Here is a 27837-nt window from a genome sequence, read left to right as displayed (position 1 = left end):
ATGTTTTAAGATAACATGATTTTTCCCTTTTCCTCCTCAACAATAAACCCTGCAGCTCTACACGAAAGGCAGGGTCCCAAGGCTGAACCACAGCTGGTGCCTTACTTTCCCTATTCCTGCCCCATTGTCTTGGTGCTCTGGCACTCTGTCAGTGATGCCTGAGACAAACGATGCTCTTACCATATCCCAGCAACTTCATATAGATGGTGATGTCTGCCCAAGTGAAGATTAGATTTTTCTGCAGGCTTTTAAGAGTGAGAACAACTGTTTCCCAAGACTCCTACTGCAGTGGGATTACGCTGGAAGAAAGAAAAAGCACCAGCATACACAGATGGGTGTCAAATTGAGTTGTATTTCCTCTGGACCTGCAATGAGTGTACCAGTATCTGGCAGGATCCACACTTGCTGATGCTCCTGCCTGAATGTGTGTATTTGGGAGGACAGGCAGGAGTCAGCAATTAGGTGAGTTGAATGTGCCAGCCCTGAAACTTTGGCTACACTCAGGGAGCATGTTAAGTTGAAAGAAGATAGGAGAGTGTTTGAAAATAAACAACATGAGCCAGCAATCAATAACTGCCTGAAACATAAACCAACCATTAGTTCAGTCAGAATCAAGGTTCTTGGCTAATCTAGTACATGTAACTGGTCTCAAAATACGTAAAAGACTGCTGTAAGAACCCCAAGAGAACAGTCTGTTTTCACTGTCCAGGACAGTGCAGTACTGGAATGACTTGCTTGGGGAGTCTGTGGTGTCTTCATCATGGGAGGTTTTTTCAGAACAAGTTGGACAAACAACAGTGAGGAATACTCTATGTATATTTTGAACAGAGGGAGGGGAGGAATGGTGGTATGACCTTATCAGCACATTTCCAATGCCTTTTTTCTTTGACACTGTGATACTGTTATTGTGCTCTTATTCTTATTTGTTCTTCTCTTGCTACACTCCCATATGTGCCTTGCTTTTGTGTAAGGTCTGTTCAGCAGGGTTATTTATGCTGAGTGGGATATTTGCACTTTACTGCAACAATAGGACTAACATTTGGGCAGGTGCTTTCTGAACACCAAAACCCTCTTGAAATGTCAGTGAGCTGTTTCATATAATTTCAGGAGTATAATGCATGTATTGAATAACTTGTTCCTAGGTAGGGTAGTTCTGCCTAACGACAGACTGCAGGGAAAGGTTGAACAGCATAGCCATTTCTGTCTGTTCTAGTTTTGTCCTCTGGATCTGGTTGTTTGGAGGAAAGCAAATGCAGGTCCTGTGCCATGAACACAGCAGTGATAATGTATGTGCATGTGTGTTTAAAATTTCTATCCAGCACACAGTGAAATTCAGAGATTGTATAGCAACTGCCATGTTCACCTTAGAAGTAAGGTACCCTCTTTTTCCTGCAGACACTTGATTTCTGATTTATGATATATTGTCAGTGATATAGTTGCCATGATTTGTCCATCTCTGGTATGGCCAGAATGACCACACACCTCATTTAAGTGTTTTACTAATTCTTCTAGATTTTGCAGTTGTTCGGTGGTGAAATTCCAAAGTACTGGACGGGCCCACTGACCTAGATACTTGCCCATACTATCCCACACACCCTGCCACTCATGGCTGTCCAGCCTCGGGGAAAACCTCTTGGTCCTCCTACATCATCGTTTGACCCCAGACAAGACCCAAACCTGACTCTCCTTAACTTTTTAAATCAGATGACATGGTCGTGGGCAAAACACACTCTGTATGCGTGCCAATATGGTGATCCCCATCACAATCAGCAAACAAGTCTCAACGGCATTAAAAGCCCATTCAAAAACTTCAAAACTCTCAAATGACGCCGTAAACGTTCGGGGGGTGGGGGGGTGGGGGGAGAGAGACTGGAAGGATAAAAGAATGTTTCCTTCACAGGCTGACCACTCAAGAAGGCGAAAAAAGATGTGCAATTGCTAAGCTCTTCTATTATATGCCTCCCAAAGTATAAAGGTAGTGACCACACTGGGAACATAAGCCAGATCAGTTTCATGATCAATGATTCTATTGTATTACAAGTCATTACCATAAAGTACAATGAGACAAGAACCTTAGCCCAAGCCCCACACTTGAAAAACACTAATACAGCAAATACCGGATGGGAGTAAGATACGATATACTGAAACTGTGAGATTAAGAGGAACAACTTTGAGAGCCAATAAATCAGCATTGTGATGAGTGACTATTAATCCGGACAGATCTGTTGTTGTGTCAACCCTTCGTGCCCCACGTGGGGCGCCAAAAAGAACTGTCATGGTTTAAACCCAGTCAGGAAGCTCGTTCACTCATTCCCCCTTCCAAGCACTGACTGATAAGAGAAAATAATAAGGGAAGGGAATACAATACCACTCGCCAAAAAACAAGTCCGACCCAGAAAACCCTGTGTCTTTCTGGGCTTCCCCTCCTCCCTGGCAGAGCATGAGGCTCGGAAAAGTCCTTGGCCAGACCAAACATTTGAGCACTATCAGCTCTGTTCCCAGGCCAAAAGGCACTGCACTAGCTACTAAGAAGGAGAAAAATGACTGCTACTGCTGAACCCACCACAGACACATAGCAGTATCATAACAAGCTACAGAACGGGTCCATAAAGTTCCTCAAGAGCAGTGAGCAGCTCCTTTTATTCCAATCAGTGAGAGTATTCACATGATTATAGTTAGACATATGCCTAAGTGTTTTACTGGAGGTAGGCACAGGTAAAAATAATTGTACAATATTTTCAACTTGACAACAACTTGAATCAGCACCAGTTTACTTAATAAAAATGCTTAATAAAAAATAAGTGTGGAGCAAAGTAGCTTTGGTAGCACGCATCACAGCAGTACTTGTGTTGCAATTCTGCTATTGCAACAGGTGTTCTAGTTTGTTAAGACCAAGGGATCAATAACTAAATTTACAGAAAAGCCAGCTGCTTAGTGGTTAGTGGTTGTTTTAATACGTCGAGTACTACTGCTTTTGCCAAAACCGATCCTCTGAAACAGTATCTTCTAAAGCATACCAGTAACAGCCGCCTTCTTCTGCAGTCTCAAACTAAAAGATAAAATTAAGCTGCAAAGAGTATTCTGACACATTGATCTCACTGAAACATCTCTTACTCCCAAGGAATAGTAAGCCACTAAGCTCTGTAGAATCAAATATTTTCCTATTAGCTCATCCACTGCAAGTTATTCAGTCAATACATGCATGGAAAATCAGCAATTGTCCAGGATGCTCTCTATCCCATTTTTAATTCCTCTATAATTTAAAACACATGACATATACAACACATGCACAACATCTTTGACAGCAGTTATCGACCTTGCTGACAGCAGGCTGGTTTTGCAATTCATACCATAGTGCCAGTCCAGAGCACAGAACAGATTAACAATAATGTTCTTCAGAGGTAGTTAAGGAATTCTTAGGACTGCGTCAATGTAAGTATGTGTAGATGTATTTCTGCCTATATTTGAAGAAAACCATGCTGTGGATTACCTATATTTTTTAAATTTACAATGAATGAATATTTGTTTTTTAAATTATATGGCAACTGTAAGAGGAACACATGGTAAGAGTTATCCAGGAATTTCATTTAGAAAATAAATAGATGCAATACATATCAGAGATGAATTCTGTGATATTTTGGTAAACAAAAGTGTAGCTATATTTAATTGCGTAGACAGCCCATTCACAATGCTTGTCTCAAAGGGGACCTGCACTCTGCTGCCACGTAGCTCCAGTGGGGAAGCAGACAGGCAGTAAACCCAATTCTTTGCTGCTTTTATCTGCCTGAATAGCCTGAGCTCAGCTGGGGCAGAGCCGCGCTGGGGCTACCTGGTGCTCCTGCAGAGCCCCAGCAGCCTTTCCAGGGTGTTATGTTTGCAGCATGTGAACTCCACAATGTGCCCAACAACAACAGCTTGAGTTGAATGAAATGCAAAAGTGGGCAAGGGTGGAATTGGTGAAAAATGAATTTTAAAATTTCTTCCAATAAAAGCTATTAAATGGCCTTAAAAACCCCTATAGTGTGGCAAGTGTCACTTTTGGACTTGAATGTAAGGCACAGTTGCACTGCTACTTGAGTTACCATTATGAAAAGACAACTAGGATGTGACCCATGCATAGTACAGTTGAGTTCAGATTCTGAAAAGTTTATATTTTTGCCTGACAAATTCCTTCACAGGTATTTAAAGGTTCTTTTACTGAGTATTAAGAACAGACCTGTAGCTGTTTTCTGAGAAAAAACTCTTAGAGAAGAAAAATTCTGTCTGAAATACCTTCTCTTTGATTCCTTCATGCAGTTCAGCTACGTACTACTGTTAGATTGCAGTTCCATAGAGTTCTCAGCAGTAAAATAATGACCTTTACTTGCTCCAGTCACAGTGACATTTTGCACTCAATAACATAGTCATCATCTTGATGTGTCATTGAATTCAATGAGTGCATGCTCAGAAATAGATTATTTTTTTTTTTTATTACCAAAGATGAATAAACCTGTCTTATTTGAAAAGCAGTTATATACTTTTTTTTTTTTTCCCCACAGTAATGTGCTACAGACATTTCTGTGTGATTTACTCATTTCACTGCAGGGAAGATAAATTACATGCACTTTGGCTGCATTTCACCAAACGTTAGATTATGAAAGATGCTGTTATAGGAGCAATTTAAAGGTTGAATGACAATTGGACAATAAAGAATTGTTTGATATTTAAATTTCCAGCAAGAGGCTCAGGTGAATGCAGAGACTGGAACCATCTTAATATATTTGCATTCCCAACAGTCAGTTCTTAAGTTCAGGGTTATTCTATTCCATTTCAGTGTCTGATGTCAAACACGTAAGCTAAGCCCAGGTGCACTACCCTGAACTCCTTTCCCTTTTGTGAGATGAGCATGCTATTGGCAGAAGCTGTAATGGAACAAAAGCACTCCGAACATGGCAAGCATCAAGTCAAAGTGAAGAACAACAAAACTGACAGTTAAAGGAGACCTTGAGCAGTTTAGGTTGTCTATGGAAGTCATTCAGGACTAGACACAATCCACCTCCTCCAAACATAAAATAAAAAACATTGCTTCAACTGTCCTACTTCATGTTTTCTCCGTTAACTATTCCCTCTCTTGAAGCCTCTTCCATGTGCAAGGGCAGTGCAGCTTTACACCTCCTGCTCAGACCAATTCTGTTTGAGAACAGCACATCATGGGTGCTCCATGCTGGAGTCACCTGGGGAGCCAAAGCTTTATACTATCCACCCATCTCCTCCCAGCAACCTATGGCCAACCTTGTATTTTTCCAATGTCACTCTCCTTTTAATACAGCTGTAAGACTATATTAATGTTCTGTAGCCAGGAGGAAGAAAACATTATTCCTGAATATTCCTGAAGTCCTTTGTAACAACTGGTAAAGCTGTAAACAGGTTACAGTGTTTGTTTCCCCTTGCTATCCTGCTTCAGTCAGAGCCAAGACTGCCCCCTTTCCTGCTGCTGGCTCTGTGATGAGGATGGCTTCCTTGCAAGTAGCATTCCCTCTTTGCTAATTATTAGCCTGAAAGGCCTTCTCTTCAAGAGCATTTACCATAGCCTGTTTAAATTTTCTGCTGCTGTTTTTGTCCACTGTATGTGTTCCTCTGATATTATTTTGAACTGGAGAAGACTCCTCAATTAGCCTGCCTGAGAAGGGAGCCATGACCAGCTATGGCAGCTGTCATGCAACACTTTTCAGACTGGGATTTCCCCTTCCCTTCAGTGACTGTAAGGTGAAATGACTATTGCAAAGAGCTGAGAGCATCTTTGTGGGGTGGCAAGCTCAAAAGGCATTCTCTGGCAGGGGGACCAGTCCTAGTGGAAACTTGATGACCTGAATTCCCAAAGACATCCTTTTCCTTGGGAATACGGTAAGGAAAATTAACTCAGACAAGTGCTCAGTTATAAGTCAAAAGACAAATTGAGAAACCCCTAGGACTGGGCATATGAGATGACTCACTGTGAGAGGGTGTACCCTCTATCTAGATGACTCAGCCCTTGGAGTGCCGGAAGACCCTAGAACTAGTTTCATCTGAATATCTTTGGAGCAGCAGTCATGATGGTGATGATACACTGATGACATCTGTCAGTTTGGAAGTGCAGCTCCTGCAGAGGTGCCCAGCTGACGCATGTCACTCATGCTCTGCAGTGTCAGAACTGGTGTGTCATTTCTTCCTGCCCTCATGCTGTGCCCCCTCTCAAATTATCCTTGTTCCTCTGTACGGTTCTTCCTGTATACAATGACTTCTGCTTTTGTCTCCTGTTTTAGACAATCAAGCCAAAGCAGCATGAGCAGCAGGCTTAGCTAACTGCTTGTGAAAAGTTGCCACAATTCATGCTTGGGCCATGAAGGAAATTTCTGGACATCTCTATGAACTTTATCCATTCATTTATGGATTTTATGACTGGAATGTTTGTCAGGAATGAGGAGGCTGTGTGCTTAGAAACACCAGCCCTGCTTAAGGGAATGTAGCACTCCTTCTTGCATTTCTGCTGGTAACAATGCCAGCTCTACCTAGTGCTCACAGGCATCAGCAGTCTTGGCAGATGAGGGACATCCGCAATGCAGAAATGCTTATCCTGGGGTACAGCTGTGTCATCATGAAGCTGGAATGTACAGTATATGCTTTCCATGAGCATAGCTCTGAGCGCAGAAATGTGTGTACTATCAACAGCACCTGCCCCTCTATGGAGTGGTTCAGCTGTTGTGATAACTGATGAGTTAAATTTAAGGTTTGCACATGCTTGATTCTATTTAATACCTACCAAGGGGACTTTACAGCGAAGAAAACAAACAAACACACAAACAAACAAACAAAAAAAAAACCCCACCAAAACAAACAAAAAAACACAAGGCAAAAACCAGCTTTGGGATCTACATGTATGCATAATTTTAAAATATTTTTTCCTCTTTTTTGTTTATACTTAGCTGGCTCTGAAGTCACAGTCTTTAAAGTAAAAATCCTGGTGTATTATGTATGGTTCCCTTTATTATAATACATAATGTGGACAAAAATAAAACTGTGAGTTTTACACAATGCTATTAGTAGTATTCCCCTTAGCATTTCCTGCCTTGTTATCAGACCTATTACCATAATCACATTTTTCAAGATATTCAAAATTGCTAGGGAGCAGGTTCAATCTTGTTGAAAGTTAAGGAATCCAATACAACAGTTTTTACTAGATTAATTTCTTCATTATTTCCTAAGAGTATAAAAATTGTTACGACCACATCTTTGGAAAGATATTCAAAACATCAGAAGCATATGCTAAATGTGGTTTGTTAATCATTCAGGGAATTGAGATACTGCATATAAGAAACATGCTTTTATCTTGAATCTGTGCCAAAAAGCCTTCTTCAGATTCTTCTCCTGCTCTGGCAAAGCATAGCAAATCATCCCACTGCAGACATTTTGGGAGTATTTGAGTACTGGCAGCAAAACCAGAAGACTTGAAGAAACCTTAGAGGCACAGTACCATTATTATTTTATAAATTACAATCTCCTTAGTTGAGTATACGACTGTGTGTAATGCTACTGCTTGCCAGTAAGATATACCTGGGCATTAGTAATGCAGTATAGTCATCTTTTGTACTAAAATTAAACATAAAGTCATGGTGTTATATTTTCATGCATCCCTCTGTATAGTGTTATTGGAAGTGAGATTCTTTTTCATGTGTCTGTAGGTTCATTCAGGTCCACTGATATATTCCAGGAGTCTTTTTACGCACAGACAAATTTTGCATTATAATCTATCCTTATATCTAATGAGATGTAAAGCCCAGAAAATTAGTAACTGAAATAGACCAATTTCGCAAGTCAAGCTAGAAAAACTCTTGGTCTCTCGTAAATTGAATTTCTAGGGAGGGAATATTTAATTCCAAAAGCTAAAACAGGGAAGGATACAGACAGGCAGACATACCTGTCTGCTATCTTATGAAAACAAATGTTCACAAGGACCTAAACACTGCCTCAGGTCTGTAGTAAATAAGCAATGATAAGGATGGTACCATTCTGCCTAGCTAGTGTACCAGAGCAGGTATTGTATATCAACAGCCTGGCAGGGTCAAAGGCAAGTCAGAGTAGCAGGAATTTAGCACTTCAAAAAGCTCACGGCTCCAAAAGGCCATGGTGTGTGTCAGGAGTGTGTTATGATGGATTCTGAGCAAGGAGGGGGACGGTGGCATCCTCCCATGTATGTTAGGACCATTCTCTGCTTGGTGTGATGTGATGTGATACTATTTGTACTGTGATAATACTCGCCTGGTTCACAGACCTTTTCCTTTTTGAGCTGACTAACCAAATGTCTTATTTTTTGCTTGGTTTAGGGAGATTTAAGATGTCCTATTATTTCAATGCTTTGTAAATCTCACATTTTCTAATGAATTTAGATGTTTACAGATGATGTCGTTTGGTTTGCTGTAATTAAATATCTACATTGTTTTATGGTTTGTACAAACTGACTGCCCTCCCAGCATAATTGCTTAGCACTCAGTAGAGCAATTTATGTCTTAACACAAGATACACAGTATGTTACAGTAGTATTTCCATTAATGCGCAGGGGAATTCTTGCTGGCATGAGTGCAGCTGGGTGGTTATCAGAATTCGTGGGTATAGCTGTGGCTCTGCACATTATACTCTGGATTTCTGAAAGTGAGGCTTTGGTAGGAAATTTTAAGTTACCTGCTTTGTTGTTTAGATTCTTTGAATTACTTAGATGTATTACAATTGCATTTGAAAGAGAGAGAGAGGCTTTATATAAGTTTGATGGCTGGTGGGTACTTGACAACAGGCTATGGTATATCAGGGTTCAGTGTGAGGTTTCCAAAGAACTGTTTTCAGCCATGTATTACTAATGCTTTTGTAGCCATCATAAGGAAATGATTTAAGACAGACAAGTGTGAATGGAAGGAGAGCTGAGCGCCAGCTACTCAGTTACACTAAACCCAATCTTGTTGCTATAAAACCTTTTTTGCTTTTAAAAATCTTGTTTGCAATCACAAGTTTCATGAATTTGATTTTACTAATATTGCACAGGATCTAAAACCAGGTTAAGTAATTTAAATAATGTTAATATTGATGCTTAAATGAGATATTGACAAGTTTCTCAGCTCAGTTATTTTTATGTATTTTACTGCTCGAAATGACATGAAAGTACTATGCTTGTCTTCAGCAGTTAAAGACAATGGTCGTTAAAGGTGTTAGCTGTCAGCTAGAATTCAGCGCTTGGTGTCAGATAAATGTTGATAGCGAAGTTTCCGTTTCTGTTGCCTTTTTTGCTTCCTCTCTCTCCCGGAGCATGGTGTTCCCACATACCACTCTCATTTTTCTCTTTCACAGTCTTCAGAATTGTACTGCACGTACCAGACACTACAGATATAGAAAACTAAACCTTTGATCAGTCACATTAACCCATGCAATTTCATGCATCTTCATATGAGAAAGTAAACAGGTCCCTGGACACAGCTGAGAACTTCCACAGGAGCTCTGCTGAAAATGCAAAGCAAGGAAAACATGGCTTAGCATTAAATAGCAATGCCTCTAGACTGTTGACTGCAGCATAACCTCTTGTTTGGTTCTGCCGTGTGTCTGGGCCAGCAAGTGAGGGAACACACTTGGCACTTTTCTTGGGAAAGAGGATCTCAGTTCCTGGCAGGGGAGGAGGCACAATGCTCCCCCTGAGTCATTTCGGAAAAGTGCCAGCAAGCACAGCCTATTCCCTAGGGGTAGGTACTACCATCCCTACTAGGCCTCCCCTCTGCAGCATGTAAGCAACTAGCCACAGTGAAATACACTCTACCCTAAAGCTATACATCTGGAAGAAGACAGACAAGAGCAGGACTAAAAAAGCCCACTGCAAATTTATTACTGTGTAAATGTCAGGATTCAGGATTTCCTGGAATCTTCATCCAAGTACAGCTCTGTTTTAGTAGAAAAAGTGGTCTGAACTGTGCAGCTTGGTTACTGTATTGCTATGCTACAGGGTGTTATACTGTAGAAGAAAAAGATAGTAATAGAATGGAAAAAAGGAAGAAGATGAAACCCCCCTCCAGACAAATAAACTGTAAAGCCCCTAGGAAACTTAAATCGGACAAGAACTCTCACTGGATTCAATATAAATCTTCTCTCAGCTAGAAAGCAGGCAAAAAATATCAGAGAGCAGTGAAGCAAAAAGAAATTCCCCCAGTAAAATTTAACTACATAAGAAATCAGTACCACATTTTTCCTTTTTATCTATAAAAGGCAATTTTTCATGTTGTCAGGTTTTAATTCCTAATGTATTTTTTGCTTAATGATGCTGAGGTTGGGATTCTTTGCCCCAAAATGCAGAGAGTGTGAGAGACGGGTGTTTAGTCAAGGCAACATTAACTCAGTCTTGTCAAAAAGAGGTATATTGAATTTCAGTTTATTGTTTCACTTGGGATGTGGAGCTTGACAGAGGAAACCTTTCACCTCATGCGACCTAGATAGGATGTGGATAGTCCTTGCATTGTCACCCATTTAGAGAAACAGTTTTTATAAAAGCAGTCCAGAGACCATATTTACCTGCTGTAGCTGCTCTGAGAATTTTGCTGTTCCTTGTGAATAGAAGTTAATGTTATTTGTCCTTATAATATCTCTCAGGTGACTCTTAATTCATGTGGATGAGGCTTTCCTTTGGTTAGCAAAGTAAATTTGGCTTAAAATAGGAGCACAGAACTATTACTATGGAAAAAAGAAAAAAAAAAACAAACTCAAAACAGCAGTTCTAAAAAAGGTTCTCTAACTGAAGAAAGATTATGCTGGCGGCTGTATAATTGCAAAAGTAAACTTGGTCTGTGCCTGAAAAAGAAATAATTAACAATTAAGCCAGTATCTGTAATATAAACAAAAATAGCAAGACTGCTTTGAAGAACTCTATCTTTTGCAAGAGTTATAAACATCCCCTATTGGTGAACAGTCTAACACTGTAAAATTGCAACTAGTTTTCCATAAACTTTTTACTGATTGTCTTGAAGGATTTGCATATTTAATATCTATAGCTGTAAGAGCCAATCTGAAAGTATTCTATACAAACTGAAGGCTAGACTTCCAGATAATTTTTTTTCTGAAAGGCAGTGGTAAAAATAATAGCACAATATAAGATAGCATGAAATTACAAAATTATGACCTGTAATCAGGCTTGTGCACTTGTGAGAACTGATAGCCATGACAGGCTTTAGTACAGGTTTTGACACCGTCTCACACAACATCCCAAAGGCAAGCTAAAGAGTTATGACCGACACAGAACTTCAGATAAGTGCAGAAGTACTTGAGCAATCATAACCAAACTTTTTTTTGGAGGGAGAGAAAACAACTGCTGAATTTAAGGAAGGATTACAAGGGATTTCAGAGATCCGTGTCAGCTCTGCTTCTGCTAAGGATTTCATGTATGATTTAGTGATGAAGTGGGGTATTCATTCAGTAGTTTTTATGGGGTTGCAATCTGGGAGGTCCGCACATGCATACTCTCTAGTTTTGTACTCTGAATATCAAGAACTTATGAACTAATGCAGAAATCTAATCAAGAGAAACACAAATAATTTTAAAAGTATGAAAACCAGAAAATGAATGACATGTTTGTATTAGTTTAGTCTGGACAGGAGATTGATATTAAACTTCAAATACGCAGGGGATATTTAGGTTAGAAAAAAACTTTTAAGTGGAAGGTTAAAATATGAAAGATGAAACCTTTCGTATTCAGTGAAGACCCATTGTAGGTCTTTGAGGAACATGTCAGATAAACACCAATCTGGAATAACTTTAATATAGCTGGTGTTGCTGTAAGCAAAAGACTTCTGATGTTCCATTTCTTATAATTTTTTGAAAACAATGATTTTATTTTTTTAATAATTTTTATGAAGAGTGATCTTCAGGAAGGAAACCTTTATTTTTTTGGTATTTTGTAGACGTGTTTGCATTCTTGTTTGCAGTGACTGGGACTTGACTCAGACAAATGCATAGACCCCTAAGTACTGTGAGTAGCTGGTGAAAGTTGTGTGCAAAAACAGGAGGCCCACTGGAGTCGGTGGTCCCTCCTGTAACATCAGGGCTGGAAAGCTGATGCACTCCCATCTCATGTAATGGTATCATTGCTGACAATTTAATTTTTTTGGTCCCTTCTGAAAACTGCAATTAAGCCATAGGACCTAACTAGGCATGAATCCTACTGGGCCAACAACAATGACTTGCATGTTAGTATAAGATAACAGATGCAGGCATGATGACACAGCCAGCTAGAAGAGATTAGAGAGCACATGAGATCCTGTATGTGTGTTTAAACTTTTCCAGGACCAGATGTACCCCGCATGTGTGTAAATAAAAGTGTCCTTAGCCGTTTTATGCTTAGTTTTCGAAGTACGTGCAGTGAGGTAACAGTAACTGTAAGTGATGGCTATCTCTTACTTTCTGTAAGAAAAGTGCGTATGTATACATGTCTATAAAAAAATCTATCATGCATCAGCCTATGCACAGTACCCATCATCAGCATGACTGCTGCAGACTTCAGAGTTCTGAAGTCTCTGCCTACACATCACTTCATGGACATCTCTAAAAAATCACCTTATTCTCAGCAGCAATGTGTAACTCTACAGAAATATGCTATATATTAACAACCTTCTCAATTTTCAGAGCCACCTACATTTCAATTAAGAACTCATAAAAGACTACATTAAAGCCCTTTCTTGTCCATGATAGTCAACATATTTTGACCAGATTTACTTTTCATCTTTTAAGAAGATTACTCTGTAGTCACAAGTATAACAAATTTACAGTTAAGTACATGACAGTTTCAGTTTTTATGTCTGTCACTGTGGCTAACACAGCAGATCATTGTATTTGATTTAAAATGCTTAAAACTCTAAATACAGCAAGTAAAGCTAGTACATAAGTACAGATTGCTTCTAGTAAGTATTAAACAAGGTGTTAGAACATTTTTAAATGCTTAAATAACATTTGGAATGCTATATTTAGATAACAGCATAGTTGAAAAGCGCAAAGAGAACATGATCTTTACTTCAGCTTTCCTCCTGTGCTTATTTTTCACAGACTGCAGTACACAGAAACCACACGCATAGTATTTGCATGGAGAATGGCACAGGCTGCCCAGTGACAAATACAGAAGAGCAGCGTTGTCTGAGTGGCACTACATTTGGCCCAGTATACTCACCCAGGGGATAAGCGAAGCGTTTTTTGAGGCAGAGAAGTCCCCAGCTGGCTTCCAGGCCTGGGCAGATATGAAGCGATGCTGAAAGCACCCTCACAAAACAATGTCCCTCTTTTTCTCCCCAGGTCTCTGCCATCCTTTATCCTGTCCCAGATGTCCTTTCACAGCTGCCCAGTCCCACCTGATTCACGTTTGTAATACCCTCAATTTAAAAAATAGTAATTAAAATGAAGCCCCTTTTACCCATATTACCCTCAGCCTTTACACTGCTCCATCTGCCCATTCCCGGACCCCTTCTTGTTTTTAAAAGACTCATTAGCATGTGATCTTGCCTTTGCCAGGATTCCCCAGTGCCATCTGCTTCCCTCCTAGATGATCAGTCCCACCCAGATCACTGTTTACCATACTCAAAAATCCAATACATTTTCTAAGCATTGATTCTCAAGGATTCTTTTGTGATTCTCTACCAAAGTCAACTCCTATCAGCCTCTTCCCATATTGCCATGGCCATAGAAATAACACTGGTCCTTAGACAGTCTAATGTATTCCCAGATCTCCGGTGCCTTTGTGGCAACAGCATATCAGTGTCCCTCAGGCTGTGCAACCACATGCTGTACAATCATTTGTGTAAGGCATTTAGCTTCCCTTGCAGTGACCAATGACTAAAGCAACACTGTCCCAAACTCAACATTCTCTTTGTGGAAAAAATGTGTTCCAACATAAAAGTACTAAGTTCATGTTATGTTGCTTGGAAGAGTTTTCAAAACTTACATTTTCCCTGTTGGTCTCCCCAGTAGCTTTCATGCATGTTATATTTATAAAAAGGAGCAGTAAGCAGTGTAATGCTGAAAATTCCATTTCAGAAAATAACAGTAGTATTTCCACTTTATTGAGAATGCTACCTGAACCACTTTGTCTGCAAGCAGTTATATATATATATCTTCTTTAAGGTTCGTAAAGAATTAGTGTAACAACAGGAAGTACCTAAAGTTGCCCCACTTGCTCAAAAACCTCAACAAATTTCTATCATAAAGAAAAACAAAACAAAAAGAAGAAGAAGAACAACAACAATAAAATTATCAGTGTTTTGCACTGGTTTGGACAGCAGATTTTTCAAAATAAGTAAGACTGCAATGTTTCAAAAGTAAAGAATCAGATAAAAAAAGAGCCCATCCTCATCGCACAGCTTCTCCAATGTACTTTGAACACATACATTCCATGGATAACCAGATTATAGGCACAAATAACATAGGCACATATTAAAAATTTTGATTCCAGTTTTCAAACTGAATATAAACTTAAAAGAGTTATTTTAGCAGTAAGAGAAATAAATACTAAAGTAGAATCATAGAATCATAGAATAGTTAGGGTCGGAAAAGACCTTAAGATCATCTGCTTCCAAACCCCATGCCATGGGCAGGGACATCTCACGCAAAACCATCTCACTCAAGGCTCTGTCCAACCTGGCCTTGAACACTGCCAAGGATGGAGCATTCACAGCCTCCCTGGGCAACCCATTCCAGTACATCACCACACACAGTAAAGAACCTCTTCCTTATATACAATCTAAACTTCCCCTGTTTAAGTTTGAACCCATTACCCTTGTCCTACCACTACAGTACTTAATGAAGAGTCCCTCTCCAGCATCCCTATAGGCCCCCTTCAGATACTGGAAGGCTGCTATGAGGTCTCCACGCAGCCTTCTCTTCTCCAGGCTGAACAGCCCCAACTTTCTCAGCCTGTCTTCATACGGAAGGTGCTCCAGTCCCCTGATCATCCTCGTGGCTCTTCTCTGGACTTGTTCCAACAGTTCCATGTCCCTTTTATGTGGAGGACACCAGAACTGCACACAATACTCCAGGTGAGGACTCACAAGAGCAGAGTAGAGGGCAGGATCACCTCCTTTGACCTGCTGGTCACGCTCCTTTTGATGCAGCCCAGGATACGGTTGGCTTTCTGGGCTGCAAGCGCACACTGCCGGCCCATGTTCATTTTCTCATCGACCAATGGGCTGCTTTGAATCTCTTCTCTGTCCAACCTGTAGCTCTGCCTGGGATTGCTCCGACCCAGGTGTAGGACCTTGCACTTGGCATGGTTAAACTTCATGAGGTTGGCATCAGCCCACCTCACAAGCGTGTCAAGGTCCCTCTGGATGGCATTCCTTCCCTCCAGCGTATCAACCGAACCACACAGCTTGGTGTCATCAGCAAACTTGCTGAGGGTGCACTCAATCCCACTGTCCATGTCACCGACAAAGATGTTGAACAAGACCGGTCCCAACACCGACCCCTGCAGGACACCACTTGTTACTGGTCTCCAGCTGGACATTGAGCCATTGACCACAACTCTTTGCATGCGGCCATCCAGCCAGCTCTTTATCCACTGACTGCTCCATCCATCAAATTGATGTCTCTCCAATTTAGAGACAAGGATGTCGTGTGGGACAGTGTTGAAAGCTTTACACAAGTCCAGGTAGATGACATCAACTGCTCTACCCCTGTCCCTCACCTTCGCGGCCTCATTATAGAAGCCCACTAAGTTGGTCAGGCAGGATTTCCCCTTAGTGAAGCCATGCTGGCTGTCACCAAGCACCTTGTTGTTTTTCATGTGCCTTAGCATGCCTTCCAGGAGAAGCTGCTCCATGATTTTGCCAGGCACAGAGGTGAGACTGACTAGTCTGTAGTTCCCCGGGTCATCCATTTTCCCCTTCTTTAAATACTAAGAGTAAACACTGAGGTTAAAATATAAGTCTGAGTGACCACATAAATATTTCTTGAGATTGATATGTGAAGTTTGCTTAGCAATTAATTTCGACTCACTGAGCAGTTTTTTTCTCACCTTGCTTTTAATTCTGATATCTGATCATTGATAACATGCATATACTTTGCAGCTTTCTGTGATGTAAGTGTGTCTACCTCAAAGATTCACTAATAAGTGATAGACTTCTACAGTTCCTTTTTAGGTCTTTTAGGTGTTCACTAAAGAACAAAACTTCTTATTTTGGTTAGTTCTCTCTTCTGGTACTTTGTCTACACAACGAACATTTAGATTGTGACTATGATTCAATTTCATCCAATTCATGGGCTAGCCATAACGATCTCTTAACTTAGTTGTTATTCCCAGTCACATCATGTTCCACATCTGTAAAAGCTCACTATACTGTATCTTCTCTTTGGGCAAACTTTAATTGGTAGTACAACTGCAAAAGTGAAAAGTTCATGTAGGAAACCTTGTGGTATATCCCCAGATCAATGGTCACTGCTTCCTCTTCATTTGTGCTGAACTGTGCTATGCTGCTGGCATGCACTTTTCTGCTAGTATGATCTGATTTGTTAGCTTATTGCAATGAAAAGTTTTGGATTCTAATTGTGCATTTTCTTCTCTAGACTAACTAGTCATTGTCATCACTATCACCATCAACATCTTCATCATTAATATTTTTCTCCCATATGAGCTGAAGCAATTGCCCTTGTCTTAGACTGAGCCACTGTAGTCAGTGTCACATGGGTCATGTTCATGAATGCTGCCACCTACTATGGTATCAGGGTTGTTCTGAAAACCACAAGTTGAAGCTTGCATACTAGCACATCAGTTTGAAAGTTTTTGTTACAAGACTAAAGGAAGGTGTAGGCTGGAGTATAAAGCAAGTCACTAAAAAGGGATTTAAGAATTGCTTGTATGTAAGCAATTTCTAGCAAGTGTTATCTATCTCAGCTTCACCTGACTACTTCATATTTATGTTAAATACCAGCTTGACTGTTAAAAATTTTAGAGTTGCCTTTCCCTGCTATGACAGACTAAAATATTTTTATTATTATTTTTCAGACATTTGTAGGTAATGATGCTACACAAAAAGATCTTTTGAAGAAGTATGAAGCTATAACCATAGCAACATGGTTAATCACAAACCCTTAGTCTTATAATGCTGGGTCTGTGTAACCTATGCTGAACACACATTACCAGTGCAAAGTAGTTTTTTCAGGGTGAAAAGAAGAGGAAGTTAGGTAATTAATTGAAACAAAAGTGAACTCTTTTGAAAAGACAGTGAACTGTCTTTCAGAGGATATGAAGTACAATGAGAGGTAGCAATTGCGTAAAACCCTGATGTGCTTGCCAGCTCCCCACTATGGTGACTAACTGTACCACAATTTATTGTGCAGCCTTGAGCACGAAGGGTAAGCTGAATTCATCACCTTCCCAGTGCTGTCATAATCATTCTTTGGTGTTTCAAAGCAAGGGAAGAAAGTGATTCATTGGGAAGCTGCTCAGTATACTGTGGGAGTACATAAATACCTCCTTTGACCACAGAGGCAGTATTATCAAAGTTTATAAAAACATCAATAATACAGATGTACTTAATAAAGGAAAAACAGTTGGGAAACTATGCATGCTCAGTTGTTGCTCAAACAGAAAACATACAATATTTAAGTGCAATGGGGCACATTGTGTGCTAGTGGACAGTGTATTTTGTGATAAACCCTTCTGAATGCTTTTTAAGAGACATTCTGTTGAATGGTAGACTTATCTATTTTCAGAAAGAAAAAAAGAAGACACTTCAAACAAAGTTTTAGTGTGAGTATCATCATGATATTTTATAATTCCATGTTCATCTGAATGTTTATTGAATGTGCTTGAAAATCCCTGGACCCGATATAATGGAGACTGGAGTCTCTGTGTTCACCCACCAAAGGTGCATGAGAGGTTGACATTTCATGCTGTTGCAGGTTGCCTTGTTACTACTCTTTGGTTTCTCCCAGCAAGACCCTTTCTGATAAGAGTTATATAGTTAAATATAGCAGTTCCTGCTCATCTGAATTGTGTTGACGTTGGTGAGCAAAAGCAGGTAAACTAGAGCTGTTATTGTATGAGGGTTATTTTCTAGGAAAGGAGAAGATGTTGATAATGCTGAGAACAAGCCTCCTCCAGTGTAGCTGCCAACCTGTTTCCTGGTCAGCCTCACTTGTGAAAAGCTGGTTTTTAGGCTTGTGCTCTTGTAGGTTTTTAAATATTTGTTCATATGTAATACAAATATTAAAATTGATATAAGCAAATAGAATAGATATCCCCTTTCCTTACTCTGAATGTATGACTTAATAAAAATGTAGTCCTTGCATTTGGGGAACGCAGAATCAATATGAGATTAAATAAGAGAGACAAACTCCAAGGAGGCAGAAGAAGGACGGTTGAAGCCTACATATGGTTTCATGCTCAGCTCATTTTTCTGAAGAAGGATTATACTGTATCCTTTCACAGCCATACCATCCTGCACACCTGAGGCTATGACTGTGTAAGGCACATGTCCCAGTGCAATTTTATGTGCATTTGTGACAGACTAGTCTTGAACAAAAGCTCAGTAATTTCTGGGAGTGTTGGTACAAATGTACATTATTGAAATTTGACCAGCTGTTTTTGCACAGTGTGGGGTGATCAGAAGAGAATATATGGTAGAAATCAAAATGGTAAGAGTCTGGCCATTCTTATCTACAATTAAAACCTAAGGATAATAAATAACCTGACTGGAGGAGAAGTCTGACTATGTGTGAACACTCTTTGCTCATAATGTAGGAAAAAAAATCATTATTAATGAAGCTATATTGTGTGTATCTCACTGCGACACTGCCTATCAATGCTGCTTAGTATCAGCTGTGATAAAGGTGGGATTTTTTTTTTCAGGTTGTTTAAATGCATATAGTATTTTCTTACCCTGCTTTCCAAACAACAGTCTGTCACTAATTTAGTGTGTGAAGCTTTTCCTAAGTCAAGCAATGTAAATATAATGTGATTTTTTTTTTCAGCAATTCTCTTCTAAACCCACTCAGAGATATTGTTAAGGCACTGTAAATATACCTATGTGTGAGGTAGTTCTCTACTTGGAAAATTTCAGGCACTCTGATAACTGTATATATGCAACTGGGAAACAGTGCAGAGCAAACAACTAGCATACTGCAAATTCACTCCCCTACCTCACTGCTTCTCTGCACAGACTTCAAGCAGCAGAATGCAAGCAATCAGTGCAACTAAGTATCTGTAGCTTAATGACTTACTGCTTGTTCCCATCATCATGCACATACCAGCTGTGAATCAAAACATTTTCACCTTGATTTTAAAGAGGAAGATTGAATCAATTATATTGTAATCAACCTGCTCAATTATTAAATTAGGAGCTAAACTACGCTTGGGTGTACACCTACCATACATGTTCCTAATTTATTACTTAGCAAAGTTGGCTTCTGAGTCCTATCTTATTGACAGGCCATGTCTATACCAGAATTTTCTTCGCTGTAGCTCTCCAGACTGCTGCAGGATAGTCTGATTTTCGTCATTCTTATTACCATGAGTAAGACCAAGCAGCAGAGAGATGGATATCCAGAGACGTACATACACAGTAGTTTCCATTGCTGCAATAAGTGGTGACATTGCAACAATGTTGAGTATGGATGTAATGTTAGCAAGGGCAGTGAAAGCTCAAGTAAGAAGCAAGAATTTATCACAATCAGCAAGTCATTTGAGCTAGTCTGAGTTGAGCCTTAAATACTTGAACCCAAAGAAGACAAAGTGCCTAAATCACTACCCCAGGTCTTTCCACAAAATTAGCCACAAGCACAGTCCTTGCACTTAGAGAGAAAAAGGCTGGTTGAGGAAAGAGAAGTCCTGGTTTCTGCAAAGGCATGGTTGGCAGCAATCGGGTCAAAATCCACAGATTTTCAAAAAGACACTTGGTGTCTTTTCTTAAAAATAATCCAGAAATACAGTATTTTATACATATTTAGGCTTCTCAACATCAGTCAAATGCTAGTTAAAAGCAAATAAAATTTCAGGGCATTTGTTCTCCCAGGCTGACCAGAGGTAAAATATATAGTTTGGTCAGCTGACTAACTCAGAGTCTTACTGAAGATGAAAAAGAAGTAGCAAACCCAAACAACAATTATGTGCTTCTTGTTTTGCCTCATCTATGGTTGGAAGCGAAAGGAGTATTGAGATGAGAAGATGTTTATTTAATTATTTATTTAAAAGCTTAAGGACTTTGTCACCAGATGCTCTGTGCTGCCTTTGAGCTGACCTTTGTGTTCCCTGGCTTGGAATTGCTTAGCCTCATGTGGGGGAAGTCAGTTCGCATGTTTTCTGATTGTAATATATAATCTGTGTGGATCTTTCCCACAGTAATACAGGAGTCAGAAGTATTAAGAAACCATTCAAACAGGAAAACTTGCTTAGAAAAGCATAGTATTTGCATAATCATAAAGTAATCAAGTTCACATCCATTAAATAAAAAGTTCTGTTTCTTATTAATGTGACCAATTTGAAACCAATAGCAGCTCTTTGATGGCTTCAATGAGGTATTGCTGTTTTCCAGGGTGTACAAGTCATTATCTGATCACATGTGGAAACATGGCTGCATTCGCCGTCCCATGCCAATTGTAAAGCCTGTCATTAAAAGCATCAGCGTGTAGCTGGGGTTTCCACTAGACCCATATGAAAGGGCAGAAAGCAGCAAGCTCCTGGGAAAAACAAAAAACTTGGCAGGCTTGCCTGAGATAATTGTTGTTTTTATGGTTTTCCTGGTCTAGCCTGAAGCAGGAAGAAACAGAAACATGAAAAAGTGCGTATCTACTCTATTTCCAACCTAGTTTCATAATCTCAAGAAGTTTGGATAAGTTTCAAAGAATCAAGAGAAAGTTCATATGCTTATCTCAACAGCACCTCAGACGCTTTTAAGGATGACCCAGCAGAATGACTCCTGTTGAATTCAGGCTAGCTTTTGAAAGATGAGTGCTGGAGAGATTTTGGAGCTCAAGGAAAACACCATTCAGGAGCATTGTGTAGAGCTGTTACTCCTTACCTGAAAAAGGAGTTTGAGTACTATAACATACCTTCTATTTGCGTTCCACATAAATATTAGTTAGAATTTATATACTAATATCTTCAAAGCACTTTTTAAGCATTAGCTGTTTTTTCCTTTTAATGCATATCATTAAAAAAATAATAAAAATCTGGCACATTATCCAGCCTGCCTGTTACCTGTGAGAATTAGGCTGTATATGGACAGGCTGAAAAAAAAACCCAAAGAAGTAGGGTTTGTCCTTGTAATAGAGTGTACACCTGGCATGCACAGACAATCCACGTGTGATGTGCCAGTGAGAAATCCTCAGCAAAAATGAGTCTCTTAACTGATGCTGTTGACTTACAAAATAGGGCTGCAGTCCAGCAAGCAGTGGGACTCATGATTGTACTGCATAAGATGGAGCTCCTTGTTTGCATAGTATTACAGTTGGAGTCATGTATTTGCAGGATTAGCAGCCAAATACCATTGTTGCAGAGTGAGAAATTAGCATAAACGGGAAACCAGTAGCTGTTAAAATAGTCTTGAAATAAAGCCTCATGGTCTCACTCAGTTTTCCAGGCTTGACATTTATTAAAGCACAGTAAACATTTGCAGGGATAAAGGAGAGAGTGAGCAATTTGACTTTCCCGCTTTTATGACAGAAATGATCGGATGAAAATTCTGCCTCATTCACAAAAATAAAAATAAAAAATTCAGAGTTGACTTGTTTTTGTTTTTGTTTTATAATTAGTGCAAGTAGCCAACCCCCATAAACACTATGAAGGGCAAATATATTGTTCTTAAAGAATACCCAAGCATTTTGAAAAAAAACTAATTTCTTAAAAACAGCCTCCTGCTTGTCTTAGGAAGTGCTATTGCCCATGCCCATTGTACAGAACAAAGGTGTGGCTGCAGCAAGGACAGACTGGGGTGTGGTATCTGGAGACCAAGCTGGGCAGCTGTGATGGTCAGTGGGGTGCTGATACACAGATCCAGCATCAGGAGCTGGAGGCCCGTTAGTCCGAGAAGCTTTCTCAATAGGCACAAGGTTAGGGACTCTATCAGGGGATACCTTTGCACAATATCGAAGTCCAAGCATTCAGGTCATGTGTAACTTGGATTTGGCACCTTGTAAGAGTGTCAGGTGTCTGAGGAAGAAATCTCACCAAAGGATAGCTCCCCACTTCTTTCTTCATCCATCAGGGATGCCAAGACTCACCAACTTGGTTTTAATAAGTAAAAATGTTCAGTTATTGACTGAAGTTTCCTGTACTACTGGTGTAAGTTCGTAGGTCCTCCCTGTGACACTGTTTTCATGGATGTCACCTAGCTGTAGATGCCTTTGTTCAAGCTGTATGGGAACTGGGCATCTGATATTTTAAGCCAGCAAACAAACACTGTGCTTCTTGCCTTCCTCAGATACCTAATCCACTGCTCTTAACTTTCCTGACAGTGAAGGCATACAGCTAGTGAAATTAGCCATAGAATCTCGTTTTGTCCTGCAAATGAACAAAAAGCCCACGAAACACTTATTGAAAACAAAGAGGAAGGCAAAGCTATTTGGCATCAAACCACAGCAAGGACCATGTTCGACTGCCTGAGTTCACAGCATGGAGCTGGAGCTGTAGAGCTTGAATGGCAGAAATATTAAACTGCTGGCCCCATCTGTAGCTGCCATTGGAACAGAATAGCCAGTTCATGACAAGGAAGGGCTGAAGTTTTTCCCTTAGTTCTGAAGAAAGACCACAGGCTGAATGCCTTGAGTAAAGGCTTTTTGAAAGTCCAGATTGGCAAAATTTCATCTTCTGTGAGAAATCAGTGGGATTTGCTGTGCAGTGTTGCTGCATGAGTTTTTCTAGGAAAGTTAAAAGAAATGAGCTCAAAGGAAAAGAGCTACAGATAAAAGAGACACTTTACTTCTAACATCAAGCCATTTTCCTGTGGAATGTTGCGCAGAATTTCCACTTTTAGGCTATTTATTATGAAACGTGTCCCCTTTATATTTTGTTTTTTTTTCAGTTTTAGCTGAGAAGGTGTCGACTGTGATTAAGATTTGCTCTTTGGAGTTTATTTTTTAACTTTCAGTTCAGTAAATTGCAGCTTGCTGATTTTCAGGTTTGCTTTTGAAGTCTATTCTAGATTGTGTAAGTCCTGATAGCAGAAATGGCTTCAGCTCTGATCCATGTACATCACTAGATACTGTGGCTTTCCCCGTAGTCACCATCACTTGGTGACTATTTCATGCTCATATTTCCGTTGATTGTCCCCTCATGTGTATCAGTCAAAAAATTACTGAATTGAATTTATATTGGAAAAATCATGTCTCCTGACTGCATGCACAACTTTTAACATGCTGGCACCCTGAATCAAGGGGCCCACATTGTGCTTCAGTGTTATATGTGTGAAATAATGGGTATATGGGATATACCATGTGTATTTACTCTTTAAATGCTGTTTGTGAGGAATTAGGAGATGTAAGATTACATCTTCTGAATCAGTCTGTGCTACTTGATTGATCTTCAAATGTATGGGGAAAATCAGCTTAATAAAGAACCTGCCGAATAAGAATGGGTTTTGGTTTTTTTTTTTTGTTCACTTACTTTGATCTCACTGCCCTATAGAGCAGGGGAAGTAAGACCTGTCTGATAAATCCAGTTCCCAACAGCTTTCTTGAATCTTCTGAAGTTGTTAGCTTAAAGCAAGGCTTCTTGCAGTGTTTCATGCAACTTAGATGTTTTACAGATTATGAATAAATTTGCTGGTTTAAAAACTTTCCAAACGCTTGTGTAGAGTCAGACATATTCTCTTAATTTGAGCTGTGATAAAAAATGTCTATTATGCTATTAGAAAAACACAACTTGTTCTAAAAATAGTCTCAATTTTTAGAAAGGTGTTTTGGCAACTTGCAAGCTAATAATTCATGATTCAGAGGAAGCAGAGAGTAAAAGAGACAAAAACAAGGAAAGCGTGTGTATCTTCAGCTCTCACAAAAGTAAGGTCTCATAATGATGCAATTTTTATAATGATACAGCTATTTGCCATAGGTAGTATGAGCATTTATGCGGCCTTTGCTTGCTTTTTTTTCAATATTACCAACTTTTTGAGTCAATTGCACAGAAATCTGGTCCTGAGTGAGTTTTGAACTCTTTTAATGAGTCTGTGAGGTTCCCATTACTCAAATGAAGTAGTATAACTCCAGTGTGCATCTAGAGATGCAGGTGAAAACTGAAGGTTCTAAACACCTCACTGTACTGCACTCTTATTACCGCCACATCTTCCTCCCCAGTCTGGCCAGTTTTAAAACCATGTTTTCCTTTTTTGCATATAAACTTTAGGTATGGATATTTAAATAGAGCCGCTGCTGTCTGGTGGGATTAACTTTCTCTGTGACTTTTGATGGAGCATTATGGATATTGGAAAGCAGAAAATACTGTGGAGCAGATCATAATTTTCTGTGTGAGACTCAGCCCTTTATAACAGTTCAGCTTTAGCCTTTAACAGCCATAAGACAAAGCCGCTTCCCTGAGAGACCGTGCAGTTTGTTGCCTGCTTCCCTGTAGGTGGACCCTCATGGAGAGGCAGCAGCATTCTTAGAAAGAGCCATAGACTGGTAATGGCTTCTCCTCTGCTCTCCCTTAGCCCCTACACAACTTTGATGAATTGTAGGGTATTTTCTAAACCGTGCAGTAACTTCAACAGAACTAGTTACAGCTAGCTAGTTCTTTTGGGTTCTGTAATTTTTCTCTTAAAAAGTCATTTAGTTCTCAACAAACTGAGTTCTTCTGAAAACACTGAACTGTGCTTCTGGTACATTGAGGAGTATAGATAATGCCCAGGTGGGCAGCAGGCTTTCTGTTTCTTTTAATACAGGCCTGGTGTTTTGGTCATATAATTGAACCATTAATTAAAATCAATGATAGCCTCCTGCATTCTATTCTGTTAGTTTACTGCAAGCAGGAAGCAGATTCTGACCTGAAATTCTCTTATTTGTGTTTCAGTTTGCCACTGCTCTCTCAGCGATGTACTGATGAGTCACGATGACTTACACTGAGCCTCTGTAAGTGCTTTCATTCTCTTATTTCTCCTCCTTAACTCTTCTTGCCTTAAAATCCTCAGCAAATGTCATTAGTGCAGTATTCTGTCTTCTTAGCTAATTAGGTAGTGCTGATCCTCTGGGAAGAGAGAAGGCTGGAACAGCCGACTAATTACCCTGAAAGTACATGGAGGGGAGAGCTGGGAACACCCAGATTGCTCACAAAATTACAGGGTACAAGTCACCAGGTGGAAAAGGATGAAGACAACAGGAACAAGCCAGAAGTGAAGTCAGCAGCATCACTTTGCTGCTCTCCCCCATAGCCCCTTAGTCATGCTGCTGAGTGGTGAGAGCAGCGGTGAGAGAGACACATGTGGGAGCATCCCTTGTTTTTAATCAATGGAACAGGGCAAAGATATAATGAGAAGGAATGTCTGGTCTGAATGTAGCTACTGTAATCTGTGAAAGAAGCAGAAAAACAGGGAGAAGAGTCTCTTCAGTTTTGCTCAAAATGACATTTGTGTTGCAATTCTTTCTGGAGCTGTAACAAGTTGATAGCACTGAGCAATTAAGAGACCTTGCTGTGAGAAAAACACAGTTGACATTCAGCCTGAATGGTTAGGTTACAGACTGGAGATGTGGGAAGTGGGTGCTCTGCCTATTTTCAGAGGTAGAACTGCTCAGCACCAAGCTCTCATAAATTTGAGGCCAGTACTTTGTGCATAATCTCTCTTTCTCCCTGATTTGCTCCATGAGTCTTCACAAGGCAGGGTAGGGGCAACAAATATTTGTGAATTTTTGCTATGAGACATATCGGTTGGCTTAATTGTGGGATGCTTCTGTACACTGTTTCAGCCGTGTTTAAGCAACAAGGTGGCTGCTTGTATACATATAATCAGATAATCATAGAATAGTTGGGGTTGGAAGGGACCTTAAGATCATCTAGTTCATATGTGACTGCAATATATTTGTGTATCAGCAGTGCTTGGGGATTTCAGCAGTACATCCTCCTGTTTATTTAGGCCTCTGTGGAGATGGAATGATAAAGTTGTGTTTTGGTATGTATGCATTTGTTGAGTTCAGCTCAGAGACGAAGCTGTGATGGGAAGCCAGCATTACTATACCGCTGACCCCATGTGCACAACATGACTTCAGGCTCCTAGAATTACCAGGTTACTTTCCAAAGTGGAGTAAGTTTCTGGGGTAGAACTGATATTTTGCCTGTGCTTCAGGGGAAGGAAAAGAGTAACCCTTACGATACAGGGGTACTATTAAAGACGTAAATGCCTTGAGTCCCATTTTGCTTGCATTCTGGTGCTGCGAAATCAATTCTTTGTGCTCCCAAGGTCTTTCCACAAATGCAAGACATTCTTCTTAGAAGTACTGGATTTTCCCTGTGTCACAAGACAGCAGGGTATTTTTACATCTTAAGAGTTTTAGAATAAATCAAAATTCCAGTAAAAATACACATTCAACAGGTTTCAGTAGGTCCTTCACTTAAAATGCACGAGGTCATGGCTTTCCACTCAGTCCAACTCCCCAGTGCTTTCTGCAGTGATTGACTTCTCTGTTTTTAGTATTTACAGTCTATCTGTGGACCCTTTTACTTAACCCAAAAATATGTAGAACCCACTCATATGTCTAGCAGTCCTCTCCACATTTGTAACCCCGGCAGTACAAGGAAAGCTCTTCCTTTCTTTCTTAACTGCATTACCTTGGAACAATTTTAGTGTGTCAGGTCTTCCCTCCCTCTCTCCCTTACTCTCTACCTTCCTCCCTCCCTCCCTTTGTTTTACACAACTCAGCCTGATGTTTTGCACAATGAATAGTTCTGCATTTTATTTTAATGTGAAAGTTTCATGGGTTCAGTACAGCATTTTTTTTTTCTGTTTTGTCTAACTTATAAAATTTCTGATTCTGCATTGTAAATTTGTTACACTGACTTCAAGTTGTATGATCGAGTTCAGCTTCAGTAGAAAAAAACCTTTTTCACTCCTCTCATGAGAAGAGAAACAGGTGAAACTAGTGTAAAAATGAGCTTGCAGGTGGAAAACAGAGCAATTACTCTAACTCATTTTAACTTTAAGAGGAAGTAGAATAATCCTCATAACCCTGATGCTATCAAGTAGCTGTGCAGACAGTACTTTACCCCAAGACAAGTTCACAGGGACAAAAGTTTTCCTTAGCATTCAGAGAATGCTCTTTAATTTGCATTAGTCATAAAAAAAGAGGTACTGGTCCAGCCCAAAGGTCAAGTTAGACAAGCATTAGTCTCTGAGAGCTGTGAAAGGTGCTTGTGTGTGTGCATATGTCTGCATGAGTACATGTAAAATTATGCTGTCTTTATTGCAGCATGAAGTTTCCTTTTTATTTTTGAAGGTTTTTGTTCCCTTTTGTGAAGAGCTAAGACACCATTATTTTTTTAGATCATAATTCATAGAGTGAGCAATGGGAAAAGAGAGAGACAAGGAGGTATGTGCTATTATCAAAAACATCTGTGGACCCAGGCTTTTTTGTGGCACTTTGTTTGTTCCTAGGACCCTGGAAGAAGGAGGAGAGGGATGCTACTTGAAGACAGTGCTGGTGACTGAAGGAGGTGCTCAGGCACCCCTCTTTATGCATGCTAGTACTGAAAAAAAGTGGTATGTGTTTCTCAAGCAATTAGGTGAGCAGTGGCTCTTCTGTTCCCTGAACAAATGGTGAAATGTATTTTGCAAAGATTCTAACTTTTATGTAGTTGGAGATTTAAAAGGATCTCTTCCCTTTTTGAGTATTTATATATGAAAA

At 39.8% G+C, this 27837-nt stretch overlaps 1 long non-coding RNA gene across 1 annotated transcript; it reads left to right on the top strand.

Annotated features, from left to right (window-relative positions):
• The first annotated feature begins 698 nt into the window (after positions 1 to 698).
• On the top strand, positions 699 to 27837 carry LOC134159152 (uncharacterized). Its single transcript, XR_009963053.1, has 3 exons — positions 699 to 797; positions 25016 to 25074; positions 27588 to 27837. It is a non-coding gene; the product is annotated as an uncharacterized LOC134159152 (long non-coding RNA).

The sequence above is a fragment of the Pezoporus occidentalis genome, unplaced genomic scaffold (genome assembly GCF_034315485.1).
Source record: "Pezoporus occidentalis ecotype Australia unplaced genomic scaffold, CSIRO_AGI_Poc_V1 ctg141, whole genome shotgun sequence".
Taxonomy (NCBI): Eukaryota; Metazoa; Chordata; class Aves; order Psittaciformes; family Psittacidae; genus Pezoporus; species Pezoporus occidentalis.
This window is presented reverse-complemented; position numbering and strand designations above follow the sequence as displayed.